The sequence below is a fragment of the Globicephala melas genome, chromosome 7 (genome assembly GCF_963455315.2).
Source record: "Globicephala melas chromosome 7, mGloMel1.2, whole genome shotgun sequence".
Classification (NCBI taxonomy): Eukaryota; Metazoa; Chordata; class Mammalia; order Artiodactyla; family Delphinidae; genus Globicephala; species Globicephala melas.
Genome location: NC_083320.1, coordinates 55,707,616 through 55,725,616, shown reverse-complemented (window position 1 = coordinate 55,725,616; position 18,001 = coordinate 55,707,616). Strand labels below are relative to the sequence as shown.

Genomic DNA, 18,001 nt, shown 5'->3' with positions numbered 1-18,001 from the left:
CCACTATACTTTGCCTATTTTGTTATTTTGTTATTTGTCTATGTTATTAAATATATGATACACTGTTATCTTATTACTGGTTGTATTATATTTGGATGATTCATTTTGCAAAAATTAAGTAGTTATTTGATCCCATGCAAAATCAGTTATTTTAGATAGTTACTGAAAATTATTCAAGTTGTTCGTATTTTTTACCATGTTTGTTCTTCAAAGAATGAGCTTACTATAATTAAAAGATCTGTACAGAGGAAGGAAAAGAAATTACTTTGCTGATCAAAGGACTGATGTAGGAAAATATGCAAGCTGACTGCATTTAGCTAAGATTGCAACAATGAAGTGGAAGAGCTAGGGGAAATGGGAGATCTGGTAATAACTGTTTCTTTGTTTTTTCAGTTCACCTGACCTCTTTAAACATTTTAATTTAGAAATGCCCCTCAGTCCTCAAGCTTGGCTGCATGAGTAAGAAATCAGGAACCCCACAGGAACCACCTGTGGGGTTTCATTTCAAGGGAATTGGAAAGGGCTCCCAACCTCCTAAAATATTTTAAAATGTTTAAAAGTGCGTTCTTAGAGCTTCTTGCCTTCAATTTAATCAAGAAAAGGACAGCATTGGTCTTAATCGCTCAAAACTAGAAAGAACTCACATGTCCCTAAACAATAAAATGGATAAATAACATGGTAAATTCATACAATGAATATTATTCAGCATTGAAAATTAATGCAGTAATACCACACACAACATGGATGAATCTCAAAGTATAATTTTGAGCAACTGAAGCAAGACAGAATACACATAACTCCATTTACCTAAAGTGCCAAAACAGTCCAAGCTAAACTATGTTGCTTAGGGATGTGTAACTAAGATGAGAAAACTACAGAGAAACACAAGGAAATAATGCCACAAAAGTTGGGCTAGTGGTTGCCTCTGAGAGGAGGGGGAATGGGATAAGGAAGGAGACCAGGAAATTTCTGGAGGTCTGGCAATACTTCAAATTGTACACTCATGCTGTGTTCACTTTTCTGTTTGTATATTTCCTACAATGTAACATATTAAATGTAAAATTAAAATTACACAATTAAAGTGTAAAATGAGCACATCCAATGATCATTCCAAAAATGCATCAGGAAAGAGAACACATTAAGCTTTATCTATTATTTGTACTTCTGTGAGAATAAGTTTATTAGTTCTATGACTGCAGGCAGATTTGGGAAGAAAGGAGAAAAGAGCAAGCACGAAGACAACTAAATTCTAGACAAATGCAGTGGTTGGAATGTGAGCTCTGGAATGAGACGTGAATTTGGCCTAGAGCCCTGCTACTTGCCAACTGTGGGCCTTGGTTTGGTGTATAAACCACTCAAATCCTCCATTCTCCACCTACAAAATGAAGACCATAATTATATCACAGGGTCACTATGAAGCTTACACAATGTACTGCTTTCCAGTAATTGCCCAAGAAGTGTTTTTTTCTTTCCCTGAGATTGGAAGCAGAGGAAGAAATCACCACAGGGAATAGAAAAGGCGAAAATGCAGAGACTGCACTCACAGTATTTCCTTCCCACTCATCCCTGGTCACTCCTCAATCCCACTGGCTTCTTCCTGAACCATTCACCCAAAACTGCTCTAGCAAGTCACCAGGGACCTACCTTCTAGTTACTAAATCCAGTGAACAACTTTTCTCTACATCATTTGACACTGTTGACTGTTCCTTACTCCTTGAAATTCTTCTCTTGGTTTGCTCTACCACTAACAGCTGTGGGAGACTCAGTAAGTCACTCAACCGCAAGTTTGTTTTCTCACCTATTAAATGAGGGTAAAAGTAACCCATGGCTTTCTTGTGCGACTAAATGAACTAATGTACCTAAAGCACTTAGCACATTGCCTAGCACAAATAAGTATGCAATAAATATTAGCTATTACTATTAATGCACAATTAAGACAGTTACTCCACAGACTATAATTTATTATTCATTATAATGCTCTGTACTTTTCAGAACTAAGGGTCACCTAACCTTTAAGATTAAGACCTCAATGAGAGGAAGAGAGAGATTTTTTAAATATATAAATATACAGGGGAAAAAAGCTAAAGAATACACTTGTATACTTTAACAGTATAACTACCTTGCTTATTTTATAACTGAAAAATATCTGAACTAGAATAAATTAAGTGAAAATATAAGTAGATTCCAGTCAGCAAATGTTAGTGTTTTCACAGTGGAATCCATATCTTTTATTATTATTAAATAATAATATTAAATACTCATTAATCATATATGTCATTCACTGGTAAAATGTGCTTTCAGTAGATAACATGAAAAATCTGATACCACAAAACCTTTGCTATTCCTATTTTCTGTGCTTAATATTGCAATTCAAATTTTGTTAAATTTTAAATTATGGTTTTGGGCTTCCCTGGTGGTGCAGTGGTTAAGAATCCACCTGCCAATGCAGGGGACACGGGTTTGAGCCCTGGTCCGGGAAGATCCCACATGCCCCAGAGCAACTAAGCCTGTGCGCCACAACTACTGAGCCTGTGCTCTGGAGCCCACCAGCCACAACTACCGAGCCCACGTGCCACAGCTACTGAAGCCCGCGCACCTAGAGCCTGTGCTCCGCGAAAAGAGAAGCCATTGCAATGAGAAGCCTGCGCACCACAACGAAGAGTAGTCCCCGCTCGGCACAACCAGAGAAAAGCCCACGCACAGTAACGAAAACCCAACACAACCAAAAAAAATAAAATTAAAATAGTTCTTAAAAATAAAATAAAATAAAATAAAATTATGGTTTTGAAGAATGCAGTAAGAACAGAAAAAAGGAAGTGAAAGAAAATAGAATTGATTAGATAGAATTGTATGAGGACACTTGTATGATCTTTGTAAATATGAGGACAAGATCTTAATTTATATTATAAATATATTTGTATTTTTAAATGTCATTAATCTAAAAGTAAAGGGTCTGTTTGTTTTAGCTACAAAACTTACTTTCCCTCTCTTAATTGCCCCCCACAAAAAAAAAGACACCAAACATAAACCACTTCATTCAAAAAGGAGACTCTCATGACAATAGGATTAATGTGACAACCATTTTCCACACTTTATTCTTCATGCCCAGAATGACACTGGTAAGATAAGACATTTTAAAAGTCAATAGCACTTATTTTGAAGTTTAAACTATCATGTTAAAAAAAAGTCATTTCCTTAAACAGGAAATGTATTAATAATGGCACAAAACAGTACAAGTCTCACTATAGAGTACAATGTTTCCCTTCAAAAAATATGATATCCTTATCCTCAAAGAGTAGTAACTCTTTAAGGAGTTGTTTAAAAAATAAATACAGGGGAAAAAATCTTGGCACCTTTCATCTCACATTTGCATATATTTTGCTGAGTTCTGATCATTTGATTTAACTGAAGATTTAAGTTGAGACTATCTGAAATTTAAAGTTGCATCAATATTCTCTAGTTCTCACCAATCAAACAAGTTCTACTTGCTTTATACCAACATGTCCCAAACCACCATATTTTTGCAGGTGATCCATTCTGTTAAGCATCATACCCCAGAAAGCTCTGCAAAGAATGACTTATTAAGATACATTTTTACAGACTCCTAAAGTTTTTAGACTTACTTATAGAACAAGATTTTAAGTTGGAAGCATTTGGGGCATTATTTAATTTGTATTTTATTTGCAATGACTTTGGATTAGATAGTATGGGGTGGGAGGATTCCAAGCCATGTAATTGTACCTGGATTCAAAGTTATGAGGTGTCACAAACAATATAGTTTAATTACCTATTAGCTAAAAGTACATAACCTTATATTCTGTTTCAATTCACTGCCTAACTCATTTTGCCAACAGGCCTGACTTCCCCACTCTTACCTAGATAAAATTTCCCCATTTGATTATAAAGCAAAACTTTAGTTTTAGTTTAGCCTATTGACTGAGGGTGTGTGTGTGTGTGCACGCGCATGTGTGTGTGTGTGTGTGTGTGTAGTCCTTTGTGTGTTGACCAGCTACTGTTCAATCAAAGGCATTGTCAAATACATCCTGAAATATAATAAACTAGATTCTGTCTGTCCACTTCAAAAAATCCATCTAGACACATAGAAATTAAGGAGTTTGGGTCAAACATTCCAAACTCTTTTTTCCAAAGTAGCGGACAAACAGATTTCCTGGAGCTAACGGAGGCTAGTATGGCCACTCTCTTCATGGATTGAGTCAATTCACTGAGTCAGCATGTTTGCGAGTATATGGTTACTTGAAGACTGTGAACCCAGTGGAAGCCCCTTATTTCCCAGGCTGAGGTTATAAGTTGGTCTCTGGAAAGAAATGGTTCTCTGCTTGCTAATACTAACTTTCTAAGATGAGACATTCCCAAGTCTCCAAAATTGTTGTTTTGCTTTTGAATCAGCACTCTCAGGGTCCAGGATGTAGATTATTCCCTTGAAAATAACTTTTTACTAAAAACTGTTTTGAGTAGTGATTTAGAAATGCTTCTTCTTAAAGTCTCCTTTTTATGAACAAAGAGGATCTTTGTTGACCGAGTAACAGAAAGTGCAAAGATGGACTTTTTACTTTTCCATAAAGTTGAAGGCTGCAAAATACACCAACATGAAAGGCACATCTTTTTTAATGTGAATTACCTAAAAATGTGATTTTAACCAAACACTGAGCAAAAGAACACATGGTAACACCAAATCCACCTATCTACTAGACCTGGATTCATTTGAGTTGAGCGGGGGGAAAAAATCACTCCATTAAGTTGATTTAATAAAAGCCAAGAAATAAGCCCTTGAGCAGAGCATGGGTGTAAGGATGACTCAGTCTTCCACTGCTTCTTGAACTGTTTCGTGGGCAAAGATGTTTGCTGTGATGGGGATTTAAGGAATCCAGGAGTTCCTTTTTCATTTAAAATACAAATAGACTCCCCAAAAAAGAATTTTTTCCTGTCCCCAAATATCTTCCCTACTAATGTGTGAAATTTCACCAGTATATTAAAGTAAATAAAAGAGCAAACCTATATTGTAAGGAGACAGAAGCCCTAACTGTCTCACAGTTATATCCCCAGGACAAGATCAGTGCCTGGCACAGAGGCTGATAAATATCTGTTGAATGAACATAGTTCCTGATATTTTTATGCAAAGGAGAGTTTTTAAATGTTATTTGTTATTTGTTCAGCCATATATGAGTATGGCTGAATTTGCAAGCTGTATAGGACAGGGGGAGGCCACATTTGGCCTATGGGCTGTAGTTTTTGGATGCTTGATCTAGACCTTAAGCTACTGGTGACCATTTCCCCCAGGGATGTTGATTTTAGTTGGTTTTTGAACCTCTGCCTCTCGAGTCATTTTTACTAACTTAAAACTCATACACACATCTCCCTGTGAGATGTGTGTATGAGTTTTACATCAATTCTCTTTCCAATTAGATTTATGCTAGAACTTAGAGAAATTATTGAAAAGCTAAGAAAGGGGGAACTTCAGGTTAAACAAAGTATACTTATTATTTCAGAAAAATGGAGATGAGGGCAAATTTCTGATTTGTAACAATTTTTTGGCCAGTCTGGCTACAATCTAATAAACGACAGGGAGAGAATAAGTGTTCTCTTATGAATTTGATTACGTAATAATGGATAACATTCTTTACCACCAAAATTTTGCAATCCAAAAATCAGTGGGTGGTAGTGTGTCCTTGTCTTTATAAGTTCCTATAAATCCTAACTCCAACCTTGTTTAATTAAGCGGTTGGGGTGGGAGTGGTGGGGAAACTGACAAAAAAATTAATCCAACACATAGATTTTCACTACCACTCCATATTATCAGATTTCAAAGTAAGAATATTTATTATTGGCATTGAGTATTAATACACTAAAGAAGGACAAGTAACTGATGCCGGAGATATAGTTTAATCTTTATGAAAATTATTACAAGAATAAAGGTTTTTTCTTCCCCCAGGGGCCTGTGGGCCTGTGTTAATTTGCACAGTTTATAATCTAAAGTCTGAATAAGGCATCAGAATAAGTCAAATGGAGAGCTGTGTGCTGTAGTATTATGCCAACTATTAAATTACCTTTGAAAGAGGGAAAAAATATATGGCAGGTTTCATTTCAACACTAGAAAGACAAGGCAGTAGGATTATGTTAAATTCAGAAAAGAGAATTGTTTGGTTGCATCTTTGTTAGCAATCTGAAAGCATCCATTGTGTTACTTCAGTAATGCTATTAAGCTAGTTTTATTAAGGCAAATTTATAGCAATGTTAGAAATTAATACCACTCTTATTTCCTCCACTGCCTGATTTTATTGAATGCCATGGGGCATATTAATCAGTAAAGCCAAGTAGTGCATGAAATAAAAGTATAAATTAACCTGTAACATGAATATAAAAGGGGCTTAATAAAATAGAAATAAATAACACTTTAATGATAATCAACCTGCCCTGTCTGAGCCAATCAAAAATTGTGATAACACCAAACACAGGGTCTAAAGAGCCCTATATATTTACATAAAGTTAGATGGAAGTACTCATTGACATGGAAGTCAAAGATGACAATTACGGCTCCATAAGCCAGAAATGATGTGTCGCTTGAATCGTGGTACTATTGGTTCAACAGATAAACACATGTACTGCATTAAAAGAGTATGAACACTAAGCACAGCTAATTATTCTAAGTTCTCATTCTTTGTCAAATGGTTTAGAAGAAAATGATGGTCTTATTGGGCTTTCCTCCCCACCCCCAAACATATTCTGATACTTTTTAAAGTATAGTATATGGCCTTTTAATTTATTGATATAAATTGTATTTTATATCAGTTTTTAAGTTTTTAAATATTATATTTTACTAAAATTTTTTAAATCTCTTCTCTGTCTGTAATTAGGACTCCCTTTAGCTTTTTTCATGTTATTGTACTTTCTTCTTTCTGGACAAAATAAAATACACTGTTAATATTAATATTAACATAGTATGTCTATAAACTATAAATTTTTTTTTTTTTTTTTTTTTTTTTTTTTGTGGTATGCGGGCCTCTCACTGCCGTGCCCTCTTCCGTTGTGGAGCACAGGCTCCGGACGCGCAGGCTCAGCGGCCATGGCTCACGGGCCCAGCCGTTCCGCGGCATGTGGGATCTTCCCGGACCGGGGCACGAACCCGCGTCCCCTCGCATCGGCAGACGGACTCTCAACCACTGCGCCACCAGGGAAGCCCCTATACATTTTTTTTAGAAAAAGAAAGTACTGAATACTTACATGTAACTGGATGACACTCTAATCTATTCCCCTCCGAAAAGTGTTTCCTATGAGTGCATATAATTGAATCAACTATGGTATCACAATGTAAGACACCTACAAAATAAAATCCAAACCTTACTTAAAACAAATAGAACAATATTCTCAACTCCTGACAGAAAAACTGAAATAGCTATAAGCTTCAGTCTAATCTAGAACTCTGCATTTACATATGCAATCAAAAGGAGATCATGGAGGTAAAGGGAGGGGCTTACAAACCTGTTATTTTTATAAACATCTGCTAACGTTACCAGATCGATGGAAGAACAAAACAACCATTTGGAATAAAATACACTCCTCAAATGCACAATGTTGCTATTAATATTCATGGAACAAAAATACCCATACATAGCTCTACTCAGATTTGTTCTCCCAGACTTCAGCATTGACTGTATTAATCAAGGAAGATGATATAAAAACACTTTAAATCATGTTCTAAAATTACGTGAACAATGACTTTTAAATTATAACTCATTTATGTTGCTTTCTAATGCTGATGCTAAATCAATTTGATTAAATCTTTAAGGGTCCTGTACCCTGTCACCAAATCAATCTCCCTGGAATCTTATTCCTATTATGTCTCCCTCTAAAACCCTCCCTGGCTCCCACTGCTTCCAGAATAAAGCCCTAACTAATTAGCTGCACACTGAAACTTCACAGATAGCCTCCTACTCCCCTGTAGTTACCCAAAGTTCCTATGTGCCAGTCTAACAGGGGCCCCTTTATGATCTTCTTTCTGCTTAAAGTATCTTTCTCTCTCATCACTACTATAGTCCCACCACCAACCCCATAAAGTTCTTTCCAACTTCAAAGCTCTGCTCAAATACTACTCCTCCCTAAAGTTTTCTGATCACTCTGAAATTGCAGATTTTAATTTCAACATGAGGAAGAACCAGAGATGTGGATCCACAGAATTGTCATCCCATCATAGTTTTTTTTTTTTTTTTTTTTTGGCCACACAGGGCAGCTTGCTGGATCTTAGTTCCCTGACCAGTGATTGAACCCAGGCCCCGGCAGTTAAAGAGCCAAGTCCTAACCACTGGACCACCAGGGAACTCCCCATCATAGAATTTTAAGTCTTATACTGTTTTACAAAAAAAACTAATTCTTTCTTAATTTTTTAAAACTTGGGGCTTTCCTGGTGGCGCAGTGGTTAAGAATCTGCCTGCCAATGCAGGGGACATGGGTTTGAGCCACACATTAAGAGATAATTTTCCTGACAGTATGGGCAAAATCACCAATTCAGGTATGGGAGTATCACTCTTGAGTTCCTTCCCCTCCAATAGAGCAGAATAATATAGGAAGGGCTACAATATATAAAATGTATGTTCAGAGATATTACAATGGCTGATTTAGAAAGTAAAAAGTCATTCAGATATTGTGAATTATTTTACGGTAGTGAAAACCTACTAACCCAAGGACCTCATCAAGCATAAGAAAACAATATTAAAGACCACTGGGCTGGGACCTCCCTGGTGGCACAGTGGTTAAGAATCTACCTGCCAACGCAGGGGACAAGGGTTCGATCCCTGACCCGGGAAGATCTCACATGCCGCGGAGCAACTAAGCCCGTGTGCCACAACTACTGCGCCTGTGCTCTAGAGCCTGCGAGCCACAACTACTGAACTCATGTGCCACAACTACTGAAACCCGCGTGCCTAGAGCCCGCGCTCTGCAACAAGAGAAGCCACCGCAATAAGAAGCCCGTGCACTGCAACGAAGACCCAATGCAGCCAAAATAAATAAATGTTCCTTTGGAAAAAAAAGAAAGAACACTGGGCTTTTGTATTTTATTAACTTACAAAGTGAAAATTAAGTCTGGGTCATATTAGAACACCCAGTGATTGTGGTGGGACCTCCCCTCATCATCACAATCTCAAAAATATGTCAGATGGGGCTTCCCTGGTGGCGCAGTGGTTGAGAGTCCGCCTGCCGATGCAGGGGACATGGGTTCGTGCCCCGGTCCAGGAAGATCCCACATGCCACGGAGCGGCTAGGCCCGTGAGCCATGGCCGCTGAGCCTGCGCGTCCGGAGCCCGTGCTCTGCAACGGGAGAGGCCACAACAGTGAGCGGCCCGCGTACCGCAAAAAAAAAAAAAAAAAAAAAATATATATATATATATATATATATGTCAGATGGTATATTTTAACTTCTATGCTTTATTTCAGGGGGAAAAAAAGTTGGGGGGAGAGCTGTAAGGCCAGAGAAGAACCACAGAGATTACATAAAGATTTTAGCTGATTTCATTTTTCAAGAAATAAAAAAAATTGTAGACAGAATCCTTCCCCGGATTAAAGACAGAAAAGAAAACTTACTGCCAAATTCTTGCCTATCAATTATTCTTAGCAGTATCCTAATAATTTCATATAATTAAAGAACAAAATTGGACTCTCTGTGACTTAAAATTGTAATAGTCTAGCACATGGAGATTATCTGTATTCTAACCATCTATGTTATAAATGTACATAGCTTGTAAACATCTTTGTTATAAATGTAAAACAACAACTATAATAATTATTATAATAATAATCCAGCCAGAGAAACTGCAGAGTATAAAACAGTATGGTCTTCCCCTGCTGTTTCTACTTCTAAACTTAACTAACACTTCCAGTTGCCAGGGCTTGGTGCCCTGACTTTAAGGCTGATTCATAAACAAAGAGTAAACAAAAAAAAATTAAAAGGCCATTATGCCAATAAATCAGTGGGTCGAGGGGAAGAGGAGAAATGAGACTGTCGATGCATTGAGTGTAATAAGCAAGCACGTACATGAAGATGAGCATTGCCTGGAATTCCAAAAGCTACGCTAATGAGCTTCTGGGGAGTGGCAAGGCTGTCCTGCCACCGCATTTAGATTAAGAAATTTTCCAAGTCTGACTTGCTGTGGAACTTTATCAAATCTGAAGATCATATAGTGCCCTTTGGCAAACTGGACACAGGGCTGCAATCTCAAATCTCTGCAAGTGAGACATGTAGACCAGCTCAAGCCCAAGAGGGCACACTACGGAGATTATTTTGGAAAACCATAATGACATTGAACAGGAGGCTAGCTTAACATCTTGTCCAAGTGAGGTCCCAGCCTCCTCCGTGATGGTTGCTTGGAGTTCTGAAGGCTAATGAGGGGAACCATCTGTAGTACTTTGCTGGCAGATGTGTCCCCACTCATAATGTGTCCCCCCTCATACTGTGCCAACGTCTCCTAATGGGGAGGTCTGTAGAGGGCTCCAGCATCACTCTGTGAGGGAAGATGGTGCTATTTAGCAACCACGTTATCTAGAGGCCAAACCAACATTTAACCATTCGTAAATATGCATTTTAGTATGCCTTGTCTCTTCAAATATGAATATCAGAATGAGGTATGAGTGTATTTATTTGTAAATTTGTTTTCATGTCACATTCAGGGACACCCACGATTAAAAATGATATCCTACATTTATTCCTTTTGTAAAAATTTTAGACTATTTCAAATGAAAGGAGGATCCAAATTGAGTGAACTGGTTATTTGCTAATAGCACTGTTAAAAAGTCATCAGAGAAATCTCCAAAGATGAAAAAAATATATATATTCAGGTATGTTTTCCTTCCTTCCTTCAAATATGTTCAATATAATTTCTAATTTTATAATATCACAAAGTAATGAGAAATTAAATTCAAATGATAAATCAAAATATGAGTAAATTTTGAATTATGATGGAATGACATTTCAAAGCATTTATTTGGCAGCATATGGGAAGTTACATAAAGACTGTAGCAGGCATCAAAATATTTTAATGCAACCATTAACAGTTTTAAAGATAGACCTAATCACAAACTCAGCATTTAAAATAAGTACATACATACTTGCATACTACAAAGCTGTTTTAAAAGAGCATAAATTATTTTATCTTGCTGTAACTCTCAAAATTTTATGGCAGTTAAATTCTATCATTCTTTTCAGTTTCAATTAATCTACTGCCATTGAAAGAGCCTTGTATATATTAATTTTCTTTTTCAAAAAAATAATAATGCTCCTTTTCAGATACTGATTTGAAACTCATTCAATTATACGAGCTCAGCTTCCATCTCAAGAAAAAGATAAAAGAGACACAGAGGAGACCAGATAAAATGAAAATTTTAAGATTGTTAACCAAGGCCTTATTATTCACCAAAAGTTACAAGATGCTTAAAACCAAAGAGAAAATACCTACATTTTAACTTGACTAACAAGGTTAGGCGAATTTTTAATATGAAATATGCAGCTTTTAGGAAAAGTGTAAAATAAGCTTAAAATAGTAGTTTATGTAAATCTCACAGAGCAGAACCATGACCAGCTATTCTACCATCTATCTCACATAGAGAAGATCTTAAATGCATTTCCCCAACAGCAGAGTAACATAAATTAGACTGCCAGGTAAGACTGACAATTCTTCCTGCCTGAAACCTCCTCTTAAATTATATCTGCCTTCCAAAAATATTATTATAAGAAATTCCAGTTCAGATTATTCTTATTCTCTATAACTGATACAGATATAGACATACAAATGACATCTAAAAAGGAAAGTTCTTCACAAGCTTCAGCTTGTTTTCATAATAAATTCCACACCGAATATTAGTACTAGTAATTGATTTTAGCAATAAGTAATAGAGTTATAAACAGCTCCCGCTATTTAATGAAAGAAATGTCTCAGCTTCAGGTTTTATTTATTAGCATTTGAAGTCCCTCCATAACCCTAGTAAGATCAGTTATGGCTTAATTAAATGAGAAAGATGGCCTGCCAAAGATTCTTTGTTCTTAAAATAAATACTGTATGTTTTCAGTTTTCCTGTAAATCATCAGAACCTATTTCAACTGGAAGACAGACTGGGCTCAAGCCTAAACATACTTCATACAACCCAAATAAAGTGTCCTTTGCCTGGAATTTTTATATTTTTTTTCATAGTGTACCAGCTACAAATATCATCTTAAGAGGTTTCTGCTTTATTAACCATTTGAGAGTCATTCATCTTAAGAGTTGTACCAGTGAGAAGGTAGCAGAGCCTGTTCACAGCAGAAATATTTGCTACTTAAAAATGAACACAAATTTAGACTTACAACGTGTCTGTCCTCAGTGCTGTGTTTGTAGTGAAGTTCCATAGTTATTACATGTCCTAAGTATATATTCAAATATATCTATAAATGAAAAACAAAAGGCTAAACGTTCACTGGCAAAAGATTGAGTTGCTCCATCAACATGTCAGGAGTACTTCAAATAAATGATCTCTTCTAAAATCCTTTGGAAGAACGATTGCATATGTCTGGCTTTTCCTCTCTCCGCCCCTGCTCACCACTTTCCTCTACTTTCATCTGTAATCACGTCTGCCCCTCTCTGGCCACACTGCAATGATCCTCCATTATACTGACCGGAAAAAATGGGGAGGAACGATGGTTAAAGGGAGGCAACAAGATGACTGCCGCTTTCTCCGATTTGAGAGTGACAACGCCGCTCCCCTATTCGGCCACTAGCTGGCGCCAGAGCTCTAAAGATGCAGTGATACCTTGCGTCACAGCTTGCTAATTAACAAAGATGTTTTTAAACTGACCATAGTTTTCCTAGGAAAACAGGAAATTACTTTAACTGTGAACAAACAGTAAAAACGATTAAAATAACCCAATTTTATGCCTCCAAGCTTTTGTCGTCAAAAAAGAAAGAAATGCATCATTAAAGAATTCGTGGGGTGTTTTTTTTTTCTTATTCAAATAATAAACCGAGGGGATGTCTTTTTTCCTCCACTAAGTATTCACTATACATATAAAATTAAAATTTTCCAGTTATATAATGCTCTGTTAACCTAAATAAAGTGTCTTTTTTATTATGCCTTTAGTCTAAGACAAATGTCCCATACAACAAGGTCACACACAGAGAGCGACTTTACTGGTTTAGCTCCTAATTAACTCCTACATCTTCCTCTCTTGTAACTAGCTTCAGCTTTACACTTCCTGGCTCCAAGAGACCAGATTTCGGTTCTTTCATCCTGCCCTTCCAGACACTTCCATGGCTGCAGGTCCATGGGGAGGAACGGGTCAGCCATCTAAATGCACACAACTGCTCATTTTTGGGAAAGCCAGCCCCTGGACAAAAAAGCAGGAAACAGTACATGGTTCACGACAGAAATTATCGTTATGCAAGTAAGATATGCTGAGATGTGGGTCTGGATGGGACAAAGTCGTACGCGGAAAATTCAAAGTACATGCTGACATGGAAAATATTTTTCATTTGGGAAAGTTTCATATATATATGTAGTACATTTTTACAATTAGAAAAATGACAGACACCATTTATTTTGGCAAGAGAAGGTGAATACAGACAAAACTACAGTGAAATGTCATAATTTCAAAAAGAAATAATTTGTTTGACTTGCCAACGTTTTAAATAGCAGGTGATACTCATTCAAGTCACCGGCCTATTACCCACCCCTACCCCTCTTTTCCTCCTGCCACAGTAGAGGTGGGAGGCTTGGGAGAAAACTGGGAGGGAGGGGCTCGTCTCCCTGAGCTATCCTCTGGCTTTCATTGGCAGGAAAATGTCAAGCTTTCCTTCCCTCACCCTGATTTCTCAAAGAAAAAAATGCTAAGCTTTATATCTTGGGCGGGCTTGCTTTACCAACTACACTGTGAATGAGATAAACATGTTTTCTGTACTTACCAGCCGGTCCCTCCCTGAGTCAAACGTATACGTGTGGCACCTCACAGGGCTACAGGGCTAAATACCTTCCTGAGCTGAGTTTTCCCTTAGGATAGCAATGAATCATTGACCTTTAGTCTCCAAATAAGGTCCCAGAAATGAACCAGGACAGATTGTGGTTTATAATATCAACGGATATTTGTGTTGATGACTTTTAGGTTTTCTAACTGAAATCTTCATGAACGCTTATCTAAGGACACCTAGCTGACTTTGATGCAGGAGGGAACACTCAGAAGGTGAAAATAAAGTTTGAGGGACATGTCAAAAATTCTGTATAGCAAACACAGTGGAGGAACTCAGTGTATCTACAGTGTAATGGAGGGTCGGATTTAATCCTTTGTTATCAGTCATCATTTTGCTGGGGCTTTCCAGGAGACAAAATGACAAGGGAACTTTATTAACCACCATTTGAAATGCCCTGATCTTCAGGCTAACTGCGGTTATCTTTTGTTACTTACTGGCCTTGACCTATAGATGTAGGTCAGTGTAGCACAGGTTGCTACTGAAACCAGCAGGTCCTCTCCAAAGCCTAGTGCAGGCCTGAGTTTTATGCACAATTTAATTCATATTCCACTCAACATGCCCGTTTTATTTCCAGTGGAAATTGCTCATTTAATTGCACTTTAAGTTTTATGGGGTATGCCCCAGGCTGCGTTCTTTATGTTAGGCATTTCAGTATTTATAGGCAGAGCTATACCCAAAACTTCAAACATAAAGTAAAACCAGCAAAATATGCTCTCCTCTGGTTCCATAAATACTTTTTACCAGTTTCATTATTTTTTCCAATGAAATTAAATGAGTGTGTTAAACCTGTAACATAGACTATTGCTTTGTATTTCCAGGGCTGCTTTTGTCCTTCATATTCATATCTGATACGGCTCTGCTTTCCTGCTAAAGAATGAGACTGCAAAAGAGCAAGCGTGGTCCATTCTGTGTATGGGCTAGTTCTCCAGTAACCAAAACAAAAAGACTTCCTCTGTCAATAGTCTATAGAATTTTTATCCCTGCAACTAACCTGATTTTTTTTTTTTAATGAAGTAGGCCTGCTTCTAGGTGACAGCTACACATAGCCAATAAGCACTGGACTACAGATCTAATGCATGTGTTACAGAATAGGGCTGGTTTAAAGAATAAATATCTTATGTCAGCCTTCTGCCACAGCCGGTTCCTGTGTTTGGGGGCAGGGAAAGTCAGATATACGATTTTACCTACAGCAGATCAAAATGCATTCCTAAACTACGCAATGCTAATGCGGTTCTACTGTGTTTTACTGCACTTATGATTGTTTTTATCTACTACTATTATCTCACTATATGAAATATATGAAAGCATGTTTCCAGGGAATTCCAGAGTTTTAGACAAACACTTCTTGATAAAGGCCATCAATGGCTTTTTAGAACAGTTTCAGTGGAGTGGAGCAAACAGAAGCCTCATCATGGGGGATTCAGAAAAGGTGAACAGGGAGAGAATAAAGGCAATAGTTATAAACAACCCATTTGTCCATGTATTTGGAAGGTGTAGTAGGGTCAAGTGAAGATGATTACCAAATTGAGGGAGGTAAGAACATTTTTTTTTTTTGGCCACATCACATGGCATGGGGGATCTTAGTTCCCCGACCAGGGATCATACCCACACCCCCTGCATTGGAAACGAGGAGTCTAACCACTGGACCACCAGAGAAGTCCCAGAACATATTTAGAGCCACTGGGAAAGATGACACAACTCCAGGAGTAAGGTTTGAATACAGGAACAAGGCAGAATTGAGCAAGAATAGAGCTCTGTTTTACAAAAATTGGGAACATTTTCTAAACAGAAGGAGCTAGGCATGACAATGTAAACTGTAGGAGTAGGAATTCTTAGAGATTTGTCTCCAATGTACTAGATCTTAATGATTCATGGATGACTATAAATGAGATGGGAGGAGGAGGTGTTTCTCCCAGAAAACCCTGGGGAGAAAATGACCCCTGCAAATCCTGCAGAGAATAAGGGGGACGCTCAGCAACAACCTCTCTTATGGGACTTGGTTTAAACCTACTGATCACAGCATTGATGTGATCATTCCTGTATTGGTTGGGATTCAGTAAAGTTGAAAGTGACTGAAAACCCAAAATAATAGTGGCTTAAACAAAACAGAAATTGCAGTAGTCATTAGGACAGTTCACATAGTCTGGTCCTCCTCCCTTTGGGGCACATGGTAGGACTGTACTTCCATACCCTCTGAGATTAGGCATGGTAATGTGACTTGGATTAGCCCCCAAAATGAAATGTGTGTCATTTTCAGGTGAAAGTTTTAAGAGTATACAATTCACCACACTCTCTTTGCCTGTCTCAGCCATGGTGGAAGCGTTGCTTGAGGTGGAACACTTCAGCCTGGGCCTCTGAGTACCCACAATGAGCAGGGTCTCCCTGATGACCATCATTGGACGAGGTGATGTGATCAAGAAATAAACTTGTGTGGTGTTAAGCCACAGATTAAATTTCTTTCACATAGAAGTCTGGGTGGGAGGGCCAGAACTGACACAGTGATCCACAGTTTTAGGGACCCAAGCTCTTCTGTCTTGCTATTCAGGTAGGTGTGGCCCTGTGCTTAGGTTCTAGGATTCCAAGCAACAGGAAGCAGAAGCTCCCAGACGCAGACTTCCTTCCACTTAGATCACCCTGGCCAGAACTTGGTCACATGGCTACCCCTAGAGCTGCAAGAGAAGAGGAATGGACAAAGGCTGGATGAGGTTCAGCCCCAAAATGGACTGTTTCACTACAAAAGGGGAGACAGGTACTGCTGCTGTGCTTCCAACTCGCAAAAACTCCTTTTGCAAATGGAGGCTGGTGATGGGACTGCTCTGCCCCAACCACTGCCATTTTCATACAAATGCAGAAATCACTAGACTACAGATCAATGTGGATGATGAGAAACTGAGGCCACCTGAATTTAGTTTGCTGTTAGGGAGGGGCTCTTTTTCTTTCCCCTCTGTTAGTAAGAGGATTTGAGATAACAGTCCTCATTATAACCTTCAACAAGATTTGAAATGACACTGTTTGTATTAATTCCATGTACTTGTTCATCTGGCTACTTTTTAAAGAAAAAAAAAAACCACAAAAATCAAATTTATATTATCTGCTATGATATCTTACTAACAGTCCCAGAAATACAAAATATAGGGATAGTGGGTTTGGCTATACATTCATTGTTTCTTGCAAAGACCAGAACTAAAGAAAAATCAATCAAGGTGATTAGTTCTGACTTGGGGGAGTTGTTTTCCCACTGTGTCTGAGCTGAAGCTGGCCACAGGAGTTAGTGCTGCCATCTTTAAAGGTGCATACCACAACTGATCCAGCTCCCAAGATGCTCACTAAACAGACATGGTGAAAGTGGTCACGGCAAAACCATATCACACTGAAGAAAGAGCCTTGTTCTTTTCACAATGTACTCAGTTCAATGCAAAATAACAAGTTTTTTCATTGTTTTAGTCTCACATCTAAGTTCACTTTTGGTCACCGCTCCTTGTGTAGAAAAAAAATTTTTTTTAATTTTCAAAAATGTTTCTTAAGCATTTTTGGTGAGCACTACACCTAGGCCAGGAAGAAGCCTGACCCACAAAGTATTTATGGTCCAAGATGTAGAGAGAAGAAAGGCAGACCAGTGGGTATACCACAATTTTTGTTCCAAAAGAAACATCAAAATGCAAATCAAAAGGGGACCTGAGGCAGACAGTGATGCAGTGTCACGCTATCCTTTCATTCTCCTTTCTTTGACCTCTGCTTCTTTTCCTGCTTCCTTTCTTTATTTACATAGTGAGAAAGCTATTGTCCATTGCTGGGTTTCAAGCATGCCTGAGCATGTTTGTCACTAACCTTGCAGAAGCCTGATGAGCCTCTGGCCGTGGACTCAGACTGGGTCTGCTACTTAAATTCAAACACATCCGGAAGAGTCTGGCAAATTAGTAGTGGGAGGAGAAGGGATATGTGTGACATTCAGAAAAATCTCCCAACAAAAGAACTCATTCTCAGTGAAGAGAGAGAGCCTT

General features: G+C 38.0%; 1 long non-coding RNA gene across 5 annotated transcripts in view; it reads right to left on the bottom strand.

Annotated features, from left to right (window-relative positions):
* Positions 1 to 12,628, bottom strand: part of LOC115849690 (uncharacterized) — a 422,316-nt gene extending 409,688 nt beyond the window's left edge. For all 5 annotated transcript variants that reach the window (XR_009564596.1, XR_009564595.1, XR_009564593.1 and 2 more), the window contains exon 1: positions 12,347 to 12,628. This is a non-coding gene — a long non-coding RNA (uncharacterized lncRNA). The remainder of the gene's footprint in view (positions 1 to 12,346) is intronic.
* Between the last annotated feature and the right edge of the window lie 5,373 nt (positions 12,629 to 18,001).